The 22,958-nt window shown below is 39.2% G+C and overlaps 1 non-coding gene and 1 pseudogene across 1 annotated transcript; both read left to right on the forward strand.

The window, feature by feature from the left end:
- Positions 1-1,300: 1,300 nt before the first annotated feature.
- LOC103077535 (tRNA pseudouridine(38/39) synthase-like) overlaps positions 1,301-22,958 on the forward strand; it is a 106,526-nt pseudogene continuing 84,868 nt past the window's right edge.
- TRNAA-UGC (transfer RNA alanine (anticodon UGC)) lies at positions 11,970-12,041 on the forward strand. The gene has a single exon. It is a non-coding gene; the product is annotated as a tRNA-Ala (tRNA).

Raw genomic sequence — 22,958 nt, forward strand, 5'->3', positions numbered from 1 at the left:
CTAATGTATGATTAGGTTGGGCCCATCTAGGCCACCTCCCTTTCTTAAAGTTAACTGTATAATATAATATATATATATATTATAATATATAATATAACCTAAATACAGGACTGGTATCCCATCATGTTCAAAGTCCCAGAGATTCTATAGGACATGTATATGAGGGGATGGGAATCTTGGAAGACATCTTAGAATTCTGCCTATCATGCTAGGGCAGACACCAGCTAGAGTTCCTCAGATCTCAGTTTGAAAATCTCCACCTTATTCGATCATGGATCATTTTTGGCAAGGGTACTAACTTATCAGGGAAGATAGATGTTACTTTTCTCTAAAGTCTACTTTGTTCACCCTCAGTTGCCATTATCTCTTATTAATCCTCAAGAATAGCAAGTTTAGTTAGAAAACACATTTTTCCAGGATTCCTAAAAGTTAAAATTCCCTCTTAGTTTACTGAAATCAGCATCTTCTCTATTCTGTTACATTTTTCATCACTAGAAATACAGCAAATTGAACATCCTGAATATGTTTTAAAATCTCTAGAATTTAGATGTTCTCATTTCTGTAGATAGAATAAATACACTCACTTAAGGCAGCGTATATTAAAGGTATACTTTTTCTCTTCCCATTCAGTTTTCTTTCTCTACTTCATTTATGCATTCATTTAAATTTTTCTGGGCTAAAGATACATATTCTTGAGATAGTGAGCAAGTGGAAAATAGCATAAGGATAATGTATACAGTAAAAGAAGACTCAAGAATGGAACTCAGGTGCTCGTTTCAGCAGCACAAATACTAAAATTGGAACAATACAGAGAAGATTAGCATGGCCCCTGTGCAAGGACGACATGCAAAATCGTGAAACGTTCCATATTTTTCAGCAACGTGGATGGACCTAGAGATTATCATGCTAAAGTGAAGTAAGACAGACAGTTATCATATGCTATCACTTACATGTGGATTCTAGTAAAAATGATACAAATGAACTGATTTACAAAACAGAAATAGACTCACAGACATAGAAAACAAACTTATGGTTACCAAGAGGGAAAGGGGGGTAGGCTTAAATTGGAAGATTGGGATTGACATATGCACACTACTATATATAAAATAGATAACTAATAAGAACCTACTGTACAGCACAGGGAACTCTACTCAGTACTCTGTAATGGCCTATATGGGGGAAGAATCTAAAAAAGAGTGGATATATGCATAACTGATTCACTTTGCTGTACAATGGAAACTAACACAACATTGTAAATCAACTATACTTCAATAAAAAAAATTTTTAATTAAGAAAAAGAATGGAACGCGTGGGTGCAACAACATTTAAGAAGAGGCTGAAGAAAATGGTCCCACATAAGCTCATGCTAAACAGTGGCCAGGAACAAGTGAAAGAAGCCAAATATGCCAAATATCAACATCATCAAGTACAACAGAGAGGTCAAGTAAGTGGGGCTCCATCTACCAGCAGTCAGAACTAGAAGGATAATAGTGTCTTTCAAGAATCTGCCAGAGTTCAGTCATGAGAAGACTAGCTATCTTAGGTATTCTGAGCAGAAAGTGCTTTAATACAGGGAATTAGAGGCTTATGCAACTATTGAAAATCTGGGGTAGAAAAGAGGGCCATAGCTGATTTTTCAGGAAATCTGGAAGAAGAGGGGTTACAGGGACCTCATCACCAATAACTTCAACTGCCTTCAGCCCTGAAGAAGATGATTAGTAGGCTGCCAATTTCTAAACCTCTGCCCACACATGCCAGCAGAGAATAATGGCTTTTCTTTCTCGTCCACTTCCCAAATCTCATGTGAGCAGCTAGAAGAAGGAGAATATAATCCAGAATCATGCAGGCAGGTGATTCCGGAAAAGGCAGTTTCAGGATGATGGAGAGAGAAATGAGAAGGGGGTGGCCAAGTCGCCCAGTGGCAAAAGACATTCATCAAGAGGCAATTACTAACATTTTTGAGTCTCTTATATATGTTGGCACTCTCTTAGACACTTTATATGCCTTATCTCCTTTAATGTGAGGTAGGTATTATTATTCTTGTTGCACAGATAGCAAATCTGAGACCCAGTGGGTCAAGGTTGCTCAAGGTTACATGGTTAATAAATGCAAGAATGGTGATAGGAATCCAAGTCTGTCTTCAAAACCCCTGCATATTCCAACTGATTACCTACATTATATCCAATAAGGTAAAAGACAACTGACAAAGTTACATAAAATGATGAAAATTTCCAGTATCAAAATTTTAATACTGTATAATGGTCAAAGATATCTTGAACAATAACATGTACTCCATTCTGTATATTTATATTCTTGATAAGTACAAGCTTGAACATTAAAATCCTTGTAAATGACAAGTGCACTCTGACAGGTCTTGCCTGTTCAGCCTATCCCACAGCTGGGACTACTGCAATTCATGTGACTTCTCCAGAAGGGCAGACCCACTAAGGTTACCCCAGTCCCTGCTTTACTGTAAAATCCTGGATCTCAGTAAACTTTTTTTAAAGGGTGATTTTGTGATGGTACATATTTTGGTATAACTTGTTATTAAATCAGCTGCCAAAAAATTAGGATTGATTTCAGTCTTGAAAAATCTTTATTGTAACCTCACCAAGATAAATGCATGTCTCATTTATCCAGTTTAGCTGAATATATAGATTAAAATATGTTGTGTATCTGCAGCTTGGCCACATTACATTAATTAGACTGTAGGCCCATGATCCCTTATTGAATTTTCTTGCTTATATTATTAGTACACAAACACAATGTTATTTTTGCTGCTTTAAAGATCTTCCTGTCACTTTGATTTTGTAACACTAACCTTGTTTGTTTCCTCTCTGTGGACATTTCATGTTAATCTCCTTCAAAGGCTCTTATTTAGTTGGCCTTCAATTACATACTAGTTTTACTCAAAGTTCTGCCATAAACTCTGTCTTCATTCTACCCCATCTCTACTGGTGGTGGCTTCATATTTCTAAAAGTAGATGCTAAAGCCATATCACATCATGTTTTCAAAGTCTTTTTAAAAATTTTTGAAGTTTTACAAACAACACAATCCAAAAATGGGTAGAAGACCTAAATAGACATTTCTCCAAAGAAGGTATACAAATTGCCAACAAACACATGAAAGGATGCTCAACATCACTAATCGTTAGAGAAATGCAAATCAAAACTACAGTGAGGTATCACCTCACACCAGTCAGAATGGCCATCATCAAAAAATCTACAAACAATAAATGCTTGAGAGGGTGTGGAGAAAAGGGAACCCTCTTGCACTGTTGGTGGGAATGTAAATTGATACAGCCACTATGGAACAGTATGGAGGTTCCTTAAAAAACTAAAAATAGAACTATCATACAACCCAGCAATCCCACTACTGGGCATATACCCTGAGAAAATCATAATTCAAAAAGAGTCATGTACTACAATGTTCATTGCAGCTCTGTTAACAATAGCCAGGACATGGAAGCAGCCTAAGTGGCCATCGACAGATGAATGGATAAAGAAGATGTGGCACATATATACAATGGAATATTACTCAGCCATAAAAAGGAATGAAACTGAGTTATTTGTAGTGAGGTGGATGGACCTAAAGTCTGTCATAAAGGTTGAAGTAAGTCAGAAAGAGAAAAACAAATACCGTATGCTAACACATATATATGGAATCTAAAAATAAAAAAGTTCTGAAGAACCTAGCGGGGGGACAGGAATAAAGATGAAGACGTACAGAATGGACTTGAGGATATGAGGAGGGGGAAGGGTAAGCTGGGATGAAGTGAGAGAGTGGCATGGACATATATACACTACCAAATGTAAAATCGATAGCTAGTGGGAAGCAGCCACATAGCACAGGGAGATCAGCTAGGTGCTTTGTGACCACCTAGAGGGGTGGGATAGGGAGGGTGGGAGGGAGATGCAAGAGGGAGGAGATATGGCAATATATGTATATGTATAGCTGATTCACTTTGTTATAAAGCAGAAACTGACACACCATTGTAAAGCAATTATACTCCAATAAAGATGTTAAGAAAACATAAAAATAAAGTTAAAAAGAAAAGAATTTATGAGGCTTTAGGATTACGTTTTCAGAAAAGTTCATCTCAGTGACTTTATTCATTTACAATTGAGTGCCCAGTTGGCTCTGTCCTTGGTGCTGGAGATCCAACAGTGGGAAAAAAAGACACATGAGTATTTGACTCTTGTGAAATTTTCATTCAACTTGGAGGGGAAGAGAAATAAACAAAAATTAGGAAAAATATGAAAACTTCAGAGAGGGTCAGAGAGGGTGCTATGAAGAAAATAGGCCATGGTAATTAATTAGGGAGTAGCTGGGGAAATGACTAATTTAGATAAGATGGTCAGTTATGATTTCTTCGAGGCTTGAATAAGGAGAAGCTAAGACTTTTGACCTAGGACCTGGATAATAAGAAAGAGCTATAGTCAAGTGAATATCTGGGTGAATAGCATTGCCAGTGGATTGAATAGTGAGTCCAAAGACCTGAAGATGGGAATGAGTGTGGCATGTTGAAGGAAGAGAGAGATTAAAATGTGGTTAACACTGGGGAAAGTAATACTTGATGAGACTAGAAAAATAATTGGAGCCAGAGGATGTTGTGCCTTGTAGGCTACATGTGTAGTTTGAATTGTCTGTAAGTGCAATGAAAAGACATTGGGAGAGTTTTTAGCATGGTTGTGACATGATATCACATTGCCTGTGTTTTTCCATTTGGCAAATGATGCAAATTATATAACTTTTTACATTGCTGCAAGGAAATTTAGATCCACAGTAAATTCTTGACCACAGGATATGGATTAGTTTATGACTACATGTATATTTATTATCTTATTCTTTTTTATTTCTGCTATGAATTTCATTTATATGTAGCTTGTATTGTAAAATTCCTCAAAGTATTTTTGAAGAACTGATAACACGAATCATATAATATGTTCTGATTTGACATAAGAGCATTGAACTTGGATTCGGTAACCTGCATGCTATGCTGGTTTTAACACTAAATTATTCATGTGAATTTACGATAATCATTTAAAGTCTTGGAGCCTTAATACCTTGGTCCAAAAAATGAGGAAATTAACACTTCTTATTTCTCTGCTTCTAAGGAATATTGTGTGGAGAAGACTGAGACTGGATATAGGCAGATAGTGTAAAGCTATAAATATTCAGTACATATTTCTTAAGCTTTAGATATTAAATTAGATATTAAAATTTGGGGATTTAAGATATACTTTTACAAAATGGATCTGATAAAGTTATGTTAAATATAAAGTACCAAACATTTTTAATCCATGTATATTTCATATGGAAAAATAAATATTGGATGTCTTCTCAAGTTATGAATCCTTCCTAGACTTTTTTTTAATGAGGAGATTGAAAATCCTGACAAACTTGAAATTTGAATCAAGAACCATTCAAGTTCAATGCTGAAATTAGGAGGAAAGTTTGAACAAGTTCTCTGTATGCATACTCATCAGAATTACTGCTAATGGCTATGAGCAAAGTTTAGCTGATGAATTATTCAGTTTGATATCAATCTTGTCTGTTGCCACAGACTTTTGAAACAAAGAATGCTTTGCAACTCTTAAGAATATACCTTTAGGCAATGACGGAAATATTACTTGACATCCATAGTCCATGCTTTTAAAAAATATTTAAATTTAAGTAAATTGCATAAGAAACTTTTAATTCCTATAACTTTTGCATAATTTATCTTACCTTTTTTTTAATCAAACCCTTGTGTGTGTTTTGCTATGAGATACTCTTAGCTCCATGTGTACATTATTTTAACCCTAGATAGAACTGACTTTATAAATATTAACACTACAGGGGTCACTAATGAGAGGACTCCATAAAAGTCAAGTGCTCCATGAATCACATTTCGGAAGCCACTGGATTACAGAAAACTACTACCTATGCACTGATTCCAGCCTTCAGAACTGCAATGATTAATGTCTTTCCATTTTGTTCATATCAAAATTTAAGTACCTTTTCATGGCATTCCACAGCTTAAGAAATCTGCTCTCCTCATACCTCCTTACACTTCCGTAGAATTGCTTTGATCTCTCCACCTTTACTTTTCTCCCCATCAATAGCCACTTCTTGCCAACCTTAAAACTATGTACCATTGAAGACTCAATCTTCTCTAATATTATTTCACATGTCTGGAATACATAAATACATACATACTCCTTCCTCTGCAGTGATACAGGGCTTTGCCAACTCATTATTTATTCCATGTTTCTCCACAGCCGTCATGAAAAGGGGTTGTGGCCCTGGGGGAACAACCAGTGAAGGCTGCCCAAGAATATCATCCATAGAAGGAAGCTGCTCTGTAGATACTTCTCATCGGATCCCTAGGATAGACAGAAAAAACATTAAGGTGCAGCATCTATGCCATCACTCCAAATGAGTGGGATATAATGCAGCCACCCATGTTAATGTGCCCAAGAAATGGGCCTATTTCAATTATTGTAAATTCTTTGAAGATAGAGACTGTATTATTTACCTTCACATTCATATTTCTCTGCATATTATGTGGTACAAATGAGACCTTCCTACATACTTGTCGAAATGAATTGCAGTAGAGTTGTGAGACATTGCATACCATTGTTTGTAATTTTGTTCACAATATCACTGCTCATCTTTTTCATAGAAAGAAAACGAAAAGCTTTTTTTTCTGTAGGTAGACTAAGTGACAGAGGTCTCAAAATTTTCATGAAGAAATTGAAATGTATTTTCATAAAGCAATGTAGTATGCAGACAAAAATGATATTACTATAAACTTTTAGAATATCACTTATCAGAGAAACATTAGAAAGCAGTTTTGTAAAGCACAGGTTTGAGTTGGGACAGATCTAGATTCAGGTGCTAGTTTTTCCACTTACAGGCTGTGTGACCTGGACCAGGACTTCAGCTTCTTTAGCTGTATAATGGACACAATAATGGTACCAACCCATGAGTATTTAGCTAAGATAATGCATATGACATACCAATCACTGTAAGACTTAGCAATAATTGCTGCTTTTAGAGGAAAATTAGGTACTGGGTAAAACACTAGGTTAGAAAACTTACTGGGTCCACTTTCACATTTAGCATTTAGTTCCTAGAAAAGTTCTTAGAATCTGGGCTGGGCAGACAGAATCATGATCAATCTGACCACTACTACCTACTACCTCCTACTCTTTATTTTTCAAGTAGCTTCCTGGCAACAGGCCCCATAGAGGCTCTGTCCCCACATCCCATACCCAAATTCAGCTACCAGCAGTTTCTTTTTCTTTCCTCCTTCCCTTCGCCATACAGGCTGAGTCCTAGTCTTTATTTTCCTTTTTATCCCTCAATGCCTTGAAGATTGTAATTTAACTCACCTTGTGTTTTCATCTGTGAAGCAAGGATAATAACCTTCCTATCGCCTTTGCTCAAACACACATGGTGAGAATTAGTGAAATAAGGCGTAGACTCAGCTTCAGAGATAAAGTCTAAGAAATGTCAAAGTGCTTTAAGGTCTTTAGAAAAAAATAAAGTTTAATAAGTATAAAGATAGCAACATTACAGCATTGATATGCTGAATTTGTTGTCAGAAAAATTATTTTGCCTTCCTAGATGTGAAGTAAAATCTGCATGCATTAACTCACCCAATTTTAGCTAGAAATCACCAAATCATAGAATATTTGAGTTGGATGGGAGCTTTGAGATCATGCAGTTCAACTCCAATGTGTTGACATGAAAACTGAGGCTCTAAGAAGGGAAGTGACCTCCCTAAATTCATGCAGCAGTTTAGGAAAAGTACCAGGTAAATTCTCATTATGCTGTTGTGAAACAAGACAAAAAATATACTACATCAATATTTTTCTAGGTAATTACCATGACTCAAAACCTCCCAGTGGAAGTCCTTTGACCTTAATGCAAAGTTTCAGAAAATTATTCTATCAAGAATTCCAAAATGTAGGCGAGAGAAACAGCCCTGGCATCCCATCCTTCCACCACTCTCAAGACATCTCAACAGAACAAGAGCTGCTCTTAATAAACCTCAAAATAGAGGACAGTATGGTGATCATTTTCAGCAGTATCATCTGGACCACAGAAAGTTCTGGTTACCCAGCAAAGACTGAAACCAAACTTAGTGCAAGAAACCAAATGGAGTCCCTCGTTCTCAGTCAATGACAATTACATAATATTTGGGATACCTTTTTCTCCTCAGTGATCTGTGGCTTTGGTTTAGCACGAAAGTGAAAGAGTAATGGAACTATTAATCTTCATTACCCTAATAGTCCCCAAAGTCCTATTAGGGTAATGAAGATAGAAACTGTTCCATCTTCTTCACGTCATTATGGTCATTGATGACCTGAGAAGCAATATCAGCCCCTCTCCACATTGGTGCTCTCTTATTTCCAACTCTAAAATGGAGAGGATTTTCTGAAGGCAAGGGGTTATGGCTTTGAAATTGAGATTGATGTTTACTAGAAATTTTACACTCTAGCCTAAAACTGGCAGCAGAAACATGTCTCTCAAGGTATTCAAAACATACACCAGGGCTTCCCTGGTGGCGCAGTGGTTGAGAGTCCACCTGCCGATCCAGGGGACGCGGGTTCGGGCCCCGGTCTGGGAAGATCCCACATGCCGCGGAGTGGCTGGGCCCGTGAGCCATGGCCACTGAGCCTGCACGTCCAGAGGCTGTGCTCCACAACGGGAGAGGCCACAACAGTGAGAGGCCCGTGTACCGCAAAAAAAAAAAAAAAAAAAAAAAAAAGAGAATACATATTTTGGAAGAAGCTCCTTGGTAAATGTTTAAAATACATTTAGAAACTCACTTGGTGAGATTCTATAGCTTCAAATATGATTATAAGCAGAGACCAGGGTTAAAAACAAAACTCAACCAAAGTTTGGGCACTCAGTGGAAAAAAGAGTATTCAGCTCCCAGCATCCATAATGAATTGGGACATAGCACTGAGCAAATCTTAGGGAAATACTGAAACTTTCTCCCCACCCTCCCTCTCACTGCTACCAATTTTCGCTGTACAAGACATTTCTTCACCCAAACCCTTAGAAACTATTCACTTGATTCTTCAGATCCATAATAATCTGCTTCTCATGCCCTTCAGAGTGAGCCTCAGCTGGCCCCTGAGTAATGAAAGACAGTGGTTTTCGAGTTTGGTTTCACATTAATATCATCTGAGGAGCTTTACAAAACCCCAGCGCCTCAGTTCTACCCCAGACCAATTAAATGAAAAGCTGAGGGTAGAACCCAGACGTGGGTATTTTTGAAAGCTCTTCAGGTGATTGTAGTATGTAGCCAGGTTTAAGAATCCCTGTAATAGTGTACCTTCTGCAGCCCCCTGCCGCTTCAGAGCCTTGAAGGAATTTGTCCTGCTGCCCACCATCCCCAACTCCACCTACCCCAAGTTCCTGAACCAAAGAAGTCTGTGGAAGTCTCCAAAGTGCATGGTACCTTTTGCTATTGTTTTATTGTTCAGCCAAGGTGAATGTCAAATGAGAGATAATTGCTGAATTGTCACAGGATATAGACCAGGACATAGACTCAAACATATGGAATACACCCAGTGGCCAGAGCAGATGGATATGGAAGGAAGCCAAAACTTTCTCCAAAAGTGACAGCTGGGGTTGGATTTGGGAATCATCCAGCTTTGGTTAATATCGAGCTTGAAGGTGATGATAAGCTCCCTCCGTCTCTAGGAAATAAAATCAGGGCCAGGATTACGATCAAGCAACTGAGGCACTTAACGAGGGCACAGAATTTTAGGAGCCATCAAAAACATCAGTAAATTGGACTTCCCTGGTGGTCCAGTGGTTATGACTCTGCACTTCCACTGAAGAGGGTGTGGCTTTGATCCCTGATCAGAGAACTAGGATCCCGCATGCCGTGTGGCGCGGCCAAAAAAAAAAAAAAAAAATCAGTAAATCAAAATGCACATTATTCTAATGTAATATTTTAAAAATTTGAAATCAATGAAAAATCTATGATGGACAAAATTTTAAATAAATGTGGGATCCAGCCCTGCACTTGAATAACTCAGTCACTTCCCTCATCCTAACCCAGGCTCTGTCCGATCCTGTCATCCCAGTCCTGGCCCTGAGACAGACGCATCCAGGCCCCAAGCCCACCTAAAACCCAGAAGAGGATGCTACTCTTATTCAGGACAAAGGTAATGGGACTCCTACCCCAGTACCTCATGAGGTGACTAGGCACGAAGTAAATTGTACGCTGAGCTTCTTTACCTACGGCTCGTCAGGAAAGCAACCATCCTTTACCCCCAAATAATCTAATGAAACCTCACCGTGATCCTCCCAATATAAATCCAAAGCCGTGAAATGAGAAGAAAGGATGAGAAACCCTAGGGAAGGAGTTTTCCCCAAAGCCCTGCTTGGTGTATTGGAAGGCAGTGGAAGAATGTGATTTAATGGCTAGAAGGAGGCAGCTATTTGCCTGTTGCTTGACTTTTTACAGTTAAACCTCTTGATAGCTCTGTCCCCAGATCAATAGTCCCTAAAATGATTCTCTAATGGTTAAATTTCAGGCATCCAGCAGCTTTGGGAGAGACGTAGGGATGGAAAATTTCCAAGTTCTCTCCATGGGGTACTCATTAAAATAATGACTTAAGAATGAATAAATGAGTGAATGGATGAATGGGTGGGCACCAGCTGTCTGTGCATTAGAATAAAATCTGTTGTCTACATTTTCAAGGTCACACAAAAAGATATGGTGGAGTCAGCAATGAGAACCCTGGCTTGTCAATTCAATGTTCATTATTGCTCAAAAAATGTTATATGAAGTAAAATAAAATTACACCAGTACTATCAAGAAAAGTGTTAGCAATAGATACATATTAGGAAAGAGGATTTTTGCTTTGTATAATAGTTGGTTGGAAATTTAAAAGCATTTTTTATAATTAAATCTTTTCATATATTAATAAGAAAACTGAGATGCTGATTTAAAAAGTAGGAACTAAACAAAACTCATGCCCATATACATCAAAAATTAGAAATTTTGATATAAACATTAAAAATTGTAATCAAAGAAATAGAAAACTAAATAGCTATATATACCATTTGTCACCTATTAAATTATAAAAGATACTGATGCTCAAGGATGACAAAGTTTTATGAAACAAGAACCAAATATTGCTGGCAGAACTATAAATTAGTATAAATTTTATAAACTTACGGAAAGAAACAGCAATCTATAGCAACCTTCAAAAATTTTCAAGAAGTATGACATAGAACTTATACTTTGGTGACTATATCATAAAGAAATAATCATAAATACAGACATATATTAATAAATAATGATGACCCTCTCAGAGTTATTATATAATAAGAAAAAGTAGATATATGTAAACATTTAACTGTAGGGAATGGGATAAAATAAATTAGAGCACATTCATGTGATCGCATAAAATGCAGGCCTTTAAATTTTATTTGGAAAAATGTGGGAAAATGTTGATTATATAATGTAAATCGGAATAATACAGAACTGTATATCCAGTTTACTCTAAAAGAAAGACTGGAAAATTAGTGACCCTACGTGGAAAAGTTGTTGTCTCTGATAGTATAAATATATATTCAAAGTATCTATAATGAGCTTATATAATTTTTATAATCAAACATATAAATAATACCTAATTTAATTGGAACCTCATAAAGGAATGGATTCCTGGATCATTATACCTCTGTCTTTGTTTTCTCCATATAACCTGCTGTCACTTTTCCTATGAAAATGTTTTGTGAATTGTGGTTTTACTGCCTCTATAGAGGATAAAATATTATATCTTTTATAAAGCCATAGTTGAACTACTATCTATGATATTCTCCAATTTCCTGTATCAAAATTACATACACTTGACATAATATTGCTTTTCTTAAGGTAAAATGGTTTGGCTCAGGCAAGTTTCTTTGGTTATACACTGACAAAGTTTATTAAAAATGATTACATCAACATGGGGATGTAGCTCAGTGGTAGAGCACCTGCTTTGCATGTATGAGGTCCTGGGTTCGATCCCCAGCATCTCCACTTGATTTCTCCTTGTTTAATTCTTGGAAAATATGGCTAGTGCAAGTGAAGATCTGAGTTTAAAAAATTATTACATCGAGATAAATATAATTAACACTGCTGTACGTTACATACGAAAGTTAAGAGAGAAAATCCAAGGAAAAATATTTGTTTTTTCTACTTCTTTAATGTTGTATCTATATGAGGTGAGGGATGTTCACTGAACTTTTTGTTTGGTTGTTTGTTTGGGTTTTCTTTGGCCACACTGCATGGCATGTGGGATCTTAGTTCCCCAACCGGGGATGGAACCCACGCCCCCTGCATTGGAAGCACGGAATTTTAACCACTGGATGGCCAGGGAAGTCCCAGATGTTCACTAAACATTGTGATAATCATTTCATGATATATATAAGTCAAACCATTGTGCTGTACACCTTAAACTTATACAGTGCTGTACACCTTAAACTTATACAGTGCTGTAGGTCAATTATATCTCAATAAAACTGGAAGAAAAATATTTTTTGAGCATCTACTATGTGCCTTGTACTATGTTTGGGACTGGGCATTTAATGGTAAACAAGGCATAATTAATTCTTGATATAATCAATTTTAAAGCCTATTTGAGGAGATAGATAAGAAAAAAAACACAAAAATAAGCAAATAATAAAAAACGTGTTGAGAAAGAATAACCAGTTGTTGTTGAGACAGGGGAAACCTACTTTAGTACTTTACACTGGATTTCCAGGAAAGACATCAGGGAATGTGTGGTATTTGTACTGAGAACAGAATGACAAACAGAAGTCTGTCATGCAAAGATCCAAAAACAGACCATTGCAGGCAAAAAGAACTGCTAGTGTAAAGACCATGAGGTAAAAAGTGATTGCATATTCCAACACTATCAAGGAATCCAAGGCTGGAGTGGTTGATGAGTTATGGGGAAGAGCATACAGATACGGTTGGAAAGAGAGGTAAGGGCCAGATCATACAGGATCTTGTAGCTGCTGTTAGGAGTTGGAATTTTTTGTTAAAATTGGTAAGGAAGCACTGGAAGCTTTTAAACGCATAGAAGAAATTTGATGTATTCTTTTTAAGTCACTTTGTCTCTTGTAGGGAAGGTGAATTGTAGCAGGAAGAGAGAAAGGGAACAATTTAGGAGGCTCTTCAAGTGACCCAAATGTGATATGATTATGGCTTAGACTAAGGTGGAGAAGTGGAAATGAGAAAAGTAGATGGTTTTAAGGAATATTATTGGAGGGAAATCCAACAGTGTCTGTTGATGGATTGGAAGTATTCTGAGCCCAATTTGGTGGGGTTGGGGAACAAGTTGCCCTGAGCTATCTTCTTAGCAGGTCTTGGTGGCTTACCTGGTGATGTAACCCAAGCCTTCATTCTTGAGTGCTCTGAGACCTGAGTCTGGGGATGCTGCGCTTGTTTATTCACAGTTACAATTGGGCAAGAGAGTACCAGGAGGTACCAGGAGAACACCTGGGATCCACACGTAATCCTCTTGGCCTCAGTGGGGAAAAAGAATCCCTGCCTTAGCCTGATGATCAGGACCACTTGTACATGCCAGTATGGTGACTCTTCCTTTTACCTGCTGGTCCTTGGACATAATGAATACAAAGGGTCCTGGTGGCAGCCGTAGCTTGCCATTACTTATGTCCCCTGGCCAGAGTGTGGCTCCTTTGTGAACTAGACCCTCCAACCCCACAGAGCCCTGAATGATGAGGACAGGAAGCACACAATTCTCCAGTGGGTCATTGAGAGTGGTGGTGTGAGGCCAAACTTGCTGCCAAACCCTTGGTTCCCAGATACATGTACCTTCATAAGGGAGACACAGTGCCATATAGAGGCCCCTGATTTAATAAATGCAGTCTAGTACACTGCATTGCAAAGGATGACATCCCATCCTTTCTGAGGATTTCTTTTGACCTGGCACTTTAGTTGTATTTTTAGAAGGTAGTTCCAGTGTTCTACACAGCCAGCTGTTTCTGGATGGTGTTGTATGTGATGTGGCCAGTGGAACCTATGGTCATGGGCCCACTCCTGCACATCCTTTTCTGTGAAATGGATACTCTGGTTAGATGTTATGTTGTGTGTGGGATACCAGGCCTATGGACCAGGAATTCCATAAGCCCACAGATAGTGGCTAAGATTCTATAAGAAGAAAAGCAAACTCATGTCTGGATGAGTATCTGTTCTTATGAAAATGAAATACTGGCCCTTCCAGAATAGACAGGCCCAATGTCATCACCTTGCCACAATGTGGCCATTTGATCTCCCTGTGGAATGGTGTCATACCAGGTGCTCAGCATTGGTCTACGTTGCTGACATGTTGGACATTCAGAGATAGCAATACCTATGTCAGTGGAAGTCCATGTTGTTGGGTTCACATGTACCTCCATGTCTGCCACCATGGACACTCCATTCAAATGCCCATTATGCTACTTCTGGGATGGCTGATGAGAAAGGCCAGTAATGTCAACTGACTGAGTCATTTCATCAACATGGTTTTCAGTGCCTGTCTGTGATGAATACTTCCTGGTGAGCATTAATGTGTGATATAAATGTTTTCATACTTCATGCCCACTCCCGTATGTCTATCCACATGCTTCTTCCTTAAACCTCTTTGTCTTTTAGTCTTTGTCTTTCCAAGCCCCAGATTAGAAAGCTAGTCCATTGACCCCTACCCAGGAATCTATATATATATTCTCACCTTAGGCCCCTTATCCCTCTACACAAAGTAGATAACCAGGTGCACATCTTACCCTTGGGATGATTTTGCTCTACTCTGTCTTGTAAGGTTAGCCACTGGGAATGTGGCTATGTTGCCACTGTCCATTTTTGCTTTTCATTCCCATAGCATGCTGACTCATCCATAAAACACGTTCGGAGTTTTCCTCCTCTTTTTTTTTTTTTCTTTTTTTTTTTTGCGGTACGCGGGCCTCTCCCTTTGTGGAGCACAGGCTCCGGACGCACAGGCCCAGTGGCCACGGCTCACAGGCCCAGCCGCTCTGCGGCATGTGGGATCTTCCCGGACCGGGGCACGAACCCACGTCCCCTGCATCGGCAGGCGGACTCTCAACCATTGTGCCACCAGGGAAGCCCAGTTTTCCTCTTTTTCCAGTCAGTCATGCAGGAGTCCCTTGCAAGCCAAGGAAGGGCACTGGTGCAACTCTTTTGGGTAACAAAAGTTCTAGGCTACCAGTTCATGCGGCTTACTTGTGCCCTCTTGTCTTGCTTGGGTTGATTGCAGGATGTACATTTCCATTCCATGATGGACTGCTTCTAGGCGTGTCTGAGTGTATAATTTGTTGAGTCCAACAGAAGGGACAGTTCTGAATGCATCTTTACTTGGTGACCCATGGTCAAGTGTTCTGTTTCTACCAGAGCCCAGTAATACTCCAAGAGTTGTTTCTTAAAAGTCATATACTTTTCGGGCTTCCCTGGTGGTGCAGTGGTTGAGAGTCCGCCTGCCGATGCAGGGGACACGGGTTCGTGCCCCGCTCCAGGAAGACCCCACATGCCGCGGAGCGGCTAGGCCCGTGGGCCATGGCCGCTGAGCCTGCACATCTGGAGCCTGTGCTCCATAACGGGAGAGGCCACAACAGTGAGAGGCCCACATACCACACACACACACAAAAAAAGTCATACACTTTTCTATGGATGGCATAGCCTTATTCCAGAATCCCAAGGGCTTATATTGTGAATATCCCATTGGAGCGTATGCTCCAAACCGCATCCTTTCCCAGTACTTATATCTTCAACACTATAGGGTTTATTTAATTTTGTGGCTCAAGTGACAAGGATAATGGCACTCTGGCTTAGACCTGCTCCACTGCCTTTTTGTCCTTGGGTCTGACTCAAAGCTGGTAGATTTCCGTGTCCGAAGGTGTATAGGGTAGAGCAATACTCCCAGGTATGGAATTCTAGGCCTTCAGAATCCAAAGATGGCTACAAAATGCTGTGCTTCCTTCTTTGTGATGGGGAATTCAAGATGGATACAGAAATGTGTCTTTTGCTTTGGAGGGGACATCCCAACATGTCCCTGAACACTGGAAATGTAAAACTTTCACTGAATTTGCAGGTCCCTAAAATTTATTAGGGTTTATCTCCCACCCTCTGGAGTACATGTGCCTTAACAGGACCTCCAGTCTATTTGTCACTTCTTTCCTGCCCTGTCAAATCAGCATGATGTTATCAATGCAGCGGATCAGTGTGATGTTCTATGGTCCAGATTCTTCAGACTGTATTATAACAGCGCAAGAAAATTAACATAGCCGTGACACATTATAAATGAATGCTATCGATCCCACATAAATGAAAATTATTTCTGATACTCTTTGCTAATTAGAATGTAGAAATATGTTCATTAAATCATTGGTGGCATGGAGTGCATCAGAGGGTTTATTAATATGTCCTAGCAAAGATATCATGTCCAGCACAGTACCTGCAATCAGGATTACTACTTGTGATTGTATACAGTCATTCTTCAGGATCCATCCATTTTCTGCAGGGTCCAGACTGAAAAATTAAACAGAGATATAAAGGCTACCACTCCTCTATCCTTTTATTAGTTTTTATTATTTAAAAAAAATTTTTGGAATAAAATTTATAGTTGATTTACAATGTTGTGTTAGTTTCTGCTGTACAGCAAAGTGAATCAGTTACACATATACATATATCCACTCTTTTTTAGATTATTTTCTGACATAGGCCATTACAGAATATTGAGTAGAGTTCCCTGTGCTATACAGTAGGTCCTTATTCGTTATCTATTTTATATATAGTAGTATGTATATGTCAATCCCAATCTCCCAATTTATCCCTCCCCCTTTACCCCCGGTAGCCGTAAGTTTGTTTTGTCCATCTGTAACTCTATTTCTGTTTTGTAGATAAATTCATTTATACCCTTTTTTTAGATTCCACATATAAGTGATATCGTATGGTGTTTGTCTTTCTCTGTCTGACTTACTTCACTCAGTATGATAATCTCTAGGTCCGTCCATGTCACTGCAAATGGCACTATTTCATTCTTTTTAATGGCTGAGTAGTATTCCATGTATATATCTGCCATATCTTCTTTATCTAGATTTTTAATGGTGTCACTGATCTCAGCATTACCCTCTGTCGTGATGATAAGATATTGTTCTGATTTAGTATCATTTTCAGGTGATTTCAGGGGTTTCCATTTGGTCTTCCCTAATATTGATAGTTCTTACTTCACAGGCCAGGGACCCAATGTAGGGCTTACTCCAACTTTCAAGTATATCAATTTCAGTTGTGCATGTGGGGACTGGAAAAATGACTACGGGTATGTTTGTAGACCCAGTGAGCCCATTGTGAGCCATACTTCAGCCAGTATTCTATTTGTTATTTGGCTTCTAAGTTACCAGTCTAGTGGGAGAAGAGAGTGTGATGACACTGAGGGTCTCCATGTATCAATGTCCACTGTGATTAGTAGTACTATAAATGTCTTACTATTACCCTTTCCTCACTGTACAGTCACCTAAGTCAAAGACCCTAGGTCCTTTGGGGGAAAGACTTTGAGAATCATCATGGGATATATATTGCCATGGTATTTAGGGGTCTTCTTCCTAGGGACCTGTCCATCTCTTGAGTCACTGGATTCCAGATCTGAAAATTGATTCAGGTCTAAGCAAGAGATCATGACTTTTTATTGAGTCAACTACACTCAGCCTCTTGCTTCTCCATCTTATTTAAAAATTTTTTTACTTATAGATATTAAGTGGTACCTTTGATGGTTGCTTGTCTACTTTGCCTCTAGAGATGCTGTGCTCAACTTATTTCTCTGACTCCCTATGGGTCAAGCCCCCTTGGCTTGCCCTTCAGACCTTGCTGGTCATCACGGTATTTGTGGTATCATGGGTTCTAGCATTTAAGTGCTGCAACCTGATCTCTGTTGTTTTTAGGCCCCATCATCCTCATGGATATTAATAAGTTAAGCTCCATGACTGCCTTTTCTACCATCATTCCTGGCTTGCAAAAGAAAATAAGCATTGAACTCCTTAGTGATGCTGGAGCCCTTCTCTCAGCACGTTCCTGATGGCCTTGGCAAATAGTATGTTCACTTGGGCCTTCCCTGGATCATAAGACTCTGATCTTCCAGATTCACATGCCCAGTTCTAGCAGCCTTTTTTCCTTCCTCCACTGTTTTCCAGTGCTAATCGGGTATTTCCATTAAGTATTGACCATAGCTTTTTCCTGGCTTCTGATAGCCCCCCCAACAGCAAGTTTGCTCCGTCCTCTGGGACCTGGCGAGAGTGTCCCATGTCCAAGTCAGTATCCTCAAGTTAACAAATTATTGCCTATCCAGTCTCACATTCTGGTCCTCTTGATCAAGTACCTTCAAAATCCAATTTTAGGGGTATGACCCTGGCCCCTGCTGATTATTTTAATTCTTCACGCATATATCTTCCCTTCCTTATAGACCTAGCATATCCCCAGTCAGGTTTTACTGGGATTTAAGTCTGGTTATGGGACTAGCAGCCAAGAGAGGAGGTGGGAGCAGATCCCGAGGGAGGTACCAGTTGCCTTGTGAATCTTACAACATAGCAGATGTACTAGTTCTTTTGGGGGGAGGTATGAGCTACCTTTGCAACCCTAGAAGTTCTAGGTGTCAAGTAGTTGCATCCCTCAGGGTATATCTTCATGCCATGTGTCAGGACTCCAGGACTCTGATCTTTGCATAACTGACCATCTTTGGCTAACCAGTGAAACATCTCTGGATCTCTGGTACTTTCACACTTGGGTCTTCAATCTGATGTTCCCTTATGTCTGCTCTTGCACTGTATGTGATAAGGGCCACTTCATATGCTACCGCCAATCAACAAGGGTCTCTGGCTCTCACATTAAGCTATTAATTGCTTCTTAACATCTTTCAGTCTCTCACCATCCTTCTGCAGTCGTTGGATACAACTTAGCATTAACCAGCCAACTGCTATTTTGTGCACATGTACAATATTCTCCAAATACCTACATCATTACACTAACACAAAAGTCTCCTGCACTGGGGTATTTTCCCAAATCACCTGCTGAGAAATATTTTGCAATTGAGTCATCAACTTGTGCTAGGGACTACTTATGCCTTACCTACCAAACAGACCCCACCTTTTCATCTTCTGGCCAATACCGAAACCTCATCTTCTTCCCTGTTTCTCAGACTACCCTATTTTTGGTACCACTTTTATTAATCTGGGTCCTCTAAAAGGCAGAGTCCAAAATAGCATTAAACATGCATGGATTTTACTAGGGTAAACACTTGTGAGAAGAAATGAGGAAGGAGCTAAGAAAGGCTGAGAGATACCAGTGTAGGTTTGCCCTAGAGTGGAGGAAAGAAGGAACGAAGGAAGTTTGAGTGGAAGCATGTCAGACAGTGCAGCCAAAGGAATGTTGAGCAAGGTCATAAGGGAATTCTTGAGCCAAAGTTATCTATCAGAGGAATCCTGTATCCCCCGTAAATATGCCTGCTTTAATAATCCTGTTGCACTCAGCCATTGGCTGGGAGCTGTCTGTGAAAAGTAAAGCCTCTGCACAAATACATGGATAGATTTCAGAGCTCAACATCTAAGCACTTGGTCAGTTACACTCCTTGTAATTAGATGTCTGGGAGGAGCATTTTCATGGCTGCCATTATTGAGAAAGTTGGGGCGATGGAGAAAAGACTTGGGAGGATGAAAAGGAAATAAGCAGTCCCGTGTTGAATGTTGAATATTACTTTTGAGATAAACATTAGATATTCAATTAGCGATATAGGTAGACAATGGAATATTTGAGTTTGGAATGCAAAAGAGAGATATGGACTATACATATACCTTTGAGATTTGTGAATGTAACTGATGCTTAAAGCCATGGGAATAAATGAGATCACTTATGGAAAAAACAAAACAGAGGGAAATGTGGCCAAAGATAGAGTTGAGAGGAATTCCAGCCTTTATAAGGAGGAGGAAAAAATAACAGATGGTGAAAGAGTAAGCAGTGAGGTAGTGGGAAAACCAAGACCGTACATTGTCAAAGAGGTTGAGAGAGGAGTGTGTTTCCAAAAAGAGGATGTGATTTCCTGTGCACCTGGTTCTGAAAGATCAAGTAAGAATAGAGAGAAAAGGGTCCTCAAATTTTGTAGTTCACTATGGCTCCTTTATCTCCTTCACTATCAAGAAACTCAGGGCCTATTTCTGTGCCCACTTATGACTGTGAGCAGCTATTTATTAAGTACTTAATCTATGCCAAGCATTTAGCAACATCTGTTGACCTGCCACAAAATGAGCAGCATCTCCTGAAGCTGAAGACCATCCTAAACTACCAGCAGTCTCCAACCTTCAGGAGACACATGTTGTAGTAGATAGAAGCAAAAGGCCATATGGTAAGACAAAGGAAGAGGCACATAACTCAGCTTTAACAGCTGAAAGGGAGCAGGGTCAGGGAAGACTTCCTGGAAGAGGCAAAACGTGAACTGAGTATTAAGATGGTCTCTGTCTAATCTTGTCTCGTTTTGCACTATTTAAGTGTGACTACGCCTTAAGTCATTTTGAAAGTAATCATGACACACATTATACCTAAAACAATCTCTCTAACACCTTTTGAGTGTAGACAGTTAGATTATATGTGCAGTAAGTACAGTGGTTTCCTGAGACGGCACCAGGATGTTTGGTGCTGGCTTGGATCTTATTTTCACAGGCCATTTTTTTTTGTTTCATCAAAAACTTATTTTAAGGCAGTACAGTCAATGTCAAAATAGTCACTCCCACTGTTTCCTTCAGGAGCCTTTCACTTGGCACCACGGTGAAATGTCTCCTCACCCCAAGCTGTTCCTCCTAAAGGAAGTTAAAAATAAAAAGGAAAGTGGTTATTGAGGAAGATTCATCTTAGGAGGAAAAATAGGATCCCAATAGTGTGAACTGTGTAAACTGGGCACTGCACTGGTTCCTGTAAATGATGGACACTTACATAAGTGCCCGGAGGTCACAGGAAAATGAGTTGTTTTGTTTGTATAACTAAATGTTACCTAAGCTTCAACTTCCCCCTCTTCCTTCAACAGTTAAAAGAAGGAAGAACAAAAGAAAGAAAGATTAATTTATTATCAACAGTTCTTTCCATATTATTTCTCAGAATAATTTTGAAAGTTATTGCTTATGAAATACAAATGTTTATCTTATATATTTCAAATAAGAAACATAGCAAGGATGTTTACTGAGGACCAGAAACCTGGAGTATTACGGGTCCTTTTCCAACCTCCCGTCAAAACCTCTCCTATAGAGCTATAATCTTTAAGTATTTGGAAATCCCTGTGATCTCTATCCAACCTTCACATACCCTGCCTGAAGACTTCTATACCTGCCTACCATTTCTTAGATGTAACCTTAGGTCTGAAATGATTGTGGAAGTCATCAGCTTCCCCAGCGTTGGAGAACTGTAGATTGTAAACTTTGTTCTCCATTAGACTGGTTCAGGTTCCCCTCTTTTTAGCTGTCGCGGCACCCGGCCCAATGCACTCTTCTTCCTGCATTCCATCTGTTCGCTTCTTGGGATTCATCACAGAATTTTAGCTCTTGGTATTTGCCACAAGAATACCAGATCCACGAGGGCAGGGGATGTTTCTTATTCACAACTTTATCCATTTCATCTAACACAATCTGAGTACATATCATTCATTCAGTAAACATTTAGTAAATATTGGAATAGGAAAAAGGAAGAAACTTAATTAGGATTCATCCTAATTAAGATAAGACTTCCTATCCCTGTCCATATGGAGATTTGTCTGAATTTGACAGTTACTGCCATTTTTTAGACATAAGTCTAAATCTCTAAGATTCCCATCACCTAGTTATTCAATCATGTACTAAACCAGGTACTGCTGTGAAAGGACGTGCAGATGTAATTAGGTTGGTCATCAGATGATCTTAAGAGGAGAGCCTGAATTATCCAGGTGGCCTCAATGTAATCACATGATAAAAGTAGGAGAGGAAGGCCAAAGAAAGTCAGAGATGCATCAAAGGAAGAGGCAGGAGAGACAGGGAGAGACACGGCAGAAGGGTAAGTCAGAAATATTCCAAAAGTGAGAAGGATTTGATGTGCCATTGCTGGTTTTGAGATGTAGGGGGCTATGTGTGAGAATGAAGAAACTTTTCTGTTCCTGGTTGGCTGAGTTGTGTTTGTTTGTTTTTAAATCATGATAGGCATTGGATTTTATCAAATGTTTGTTCTACAATGGCTATGGTCCTGTGGTTTTTCTTCTTAACCTTGTGGATATGGTGCATTACATTAACTGACCTTTCAAATGTTGAACTAGTTTTGCATACCTAGAATAAAAGCACCTTATTGCTCATGGTAATTATTCTTTTTTTTTTTTTTTTTAGTCAGTTATACATATATATATGTTCCCATATCTCTTCCCTCTTTGTCTCCCTCCCTCCCACCCTCCCTATCCCACCCCTCCAGACAGCCACAAAGAACCGAGCCGGTTTCCCTGTGCCATGCGGCTGCTTCCCACTAGCTATCTACCTTACGTTTGTTAGTATATATATGTCCATGTCTCTCTCTCGCCCTAACACACCTCACCCTTCCCCCTCCCCATATCCTCAAGTCTGTTCTCCAGTAGGTCTCTGTCTTTATTCCTGTTTTACCCCTAGGTTCTTCATAACATTTTTTTTTTCTTAAATTCCATATATATGTGTTAGCATACGGTATTTGTCCTTCTCTTTCTGACTTACTTCACTCTGTATGACAGACTCTAGATCTATCCACCTCATTACAAATAGCTCAATTTCGTTTCTTTTTATGGCTGAGTAATATTCCATTGTATATATGTGCCACATCTTCTTTATCCATTCATCCGACGATGGGCACTTAGGTTGTTTCCATCTCCGGGCTATTGTAAATAGAGCTGCAATGAACATTTTGGTACATGACTCTTTCTGA

The sequence above is a fragment of the Lipotes vexillifer genome, unplaced genomic scaffold (genome assembly GCF_000442215.2).
Source record: "Lipotes vexillifer unplaced genomic scaffold, Lipotes_vexillifer_v1.1 scaffold2176, whole genome shotgun sequence".
In the NCBI taxonomy this organism is placed as follows: domain Eukaryota; kingdom Metazoa; phylum Chordata; class Mammalia; order Artiodactyla; family Lipotidae; genus Lipotes; species Lipotes vexillifer.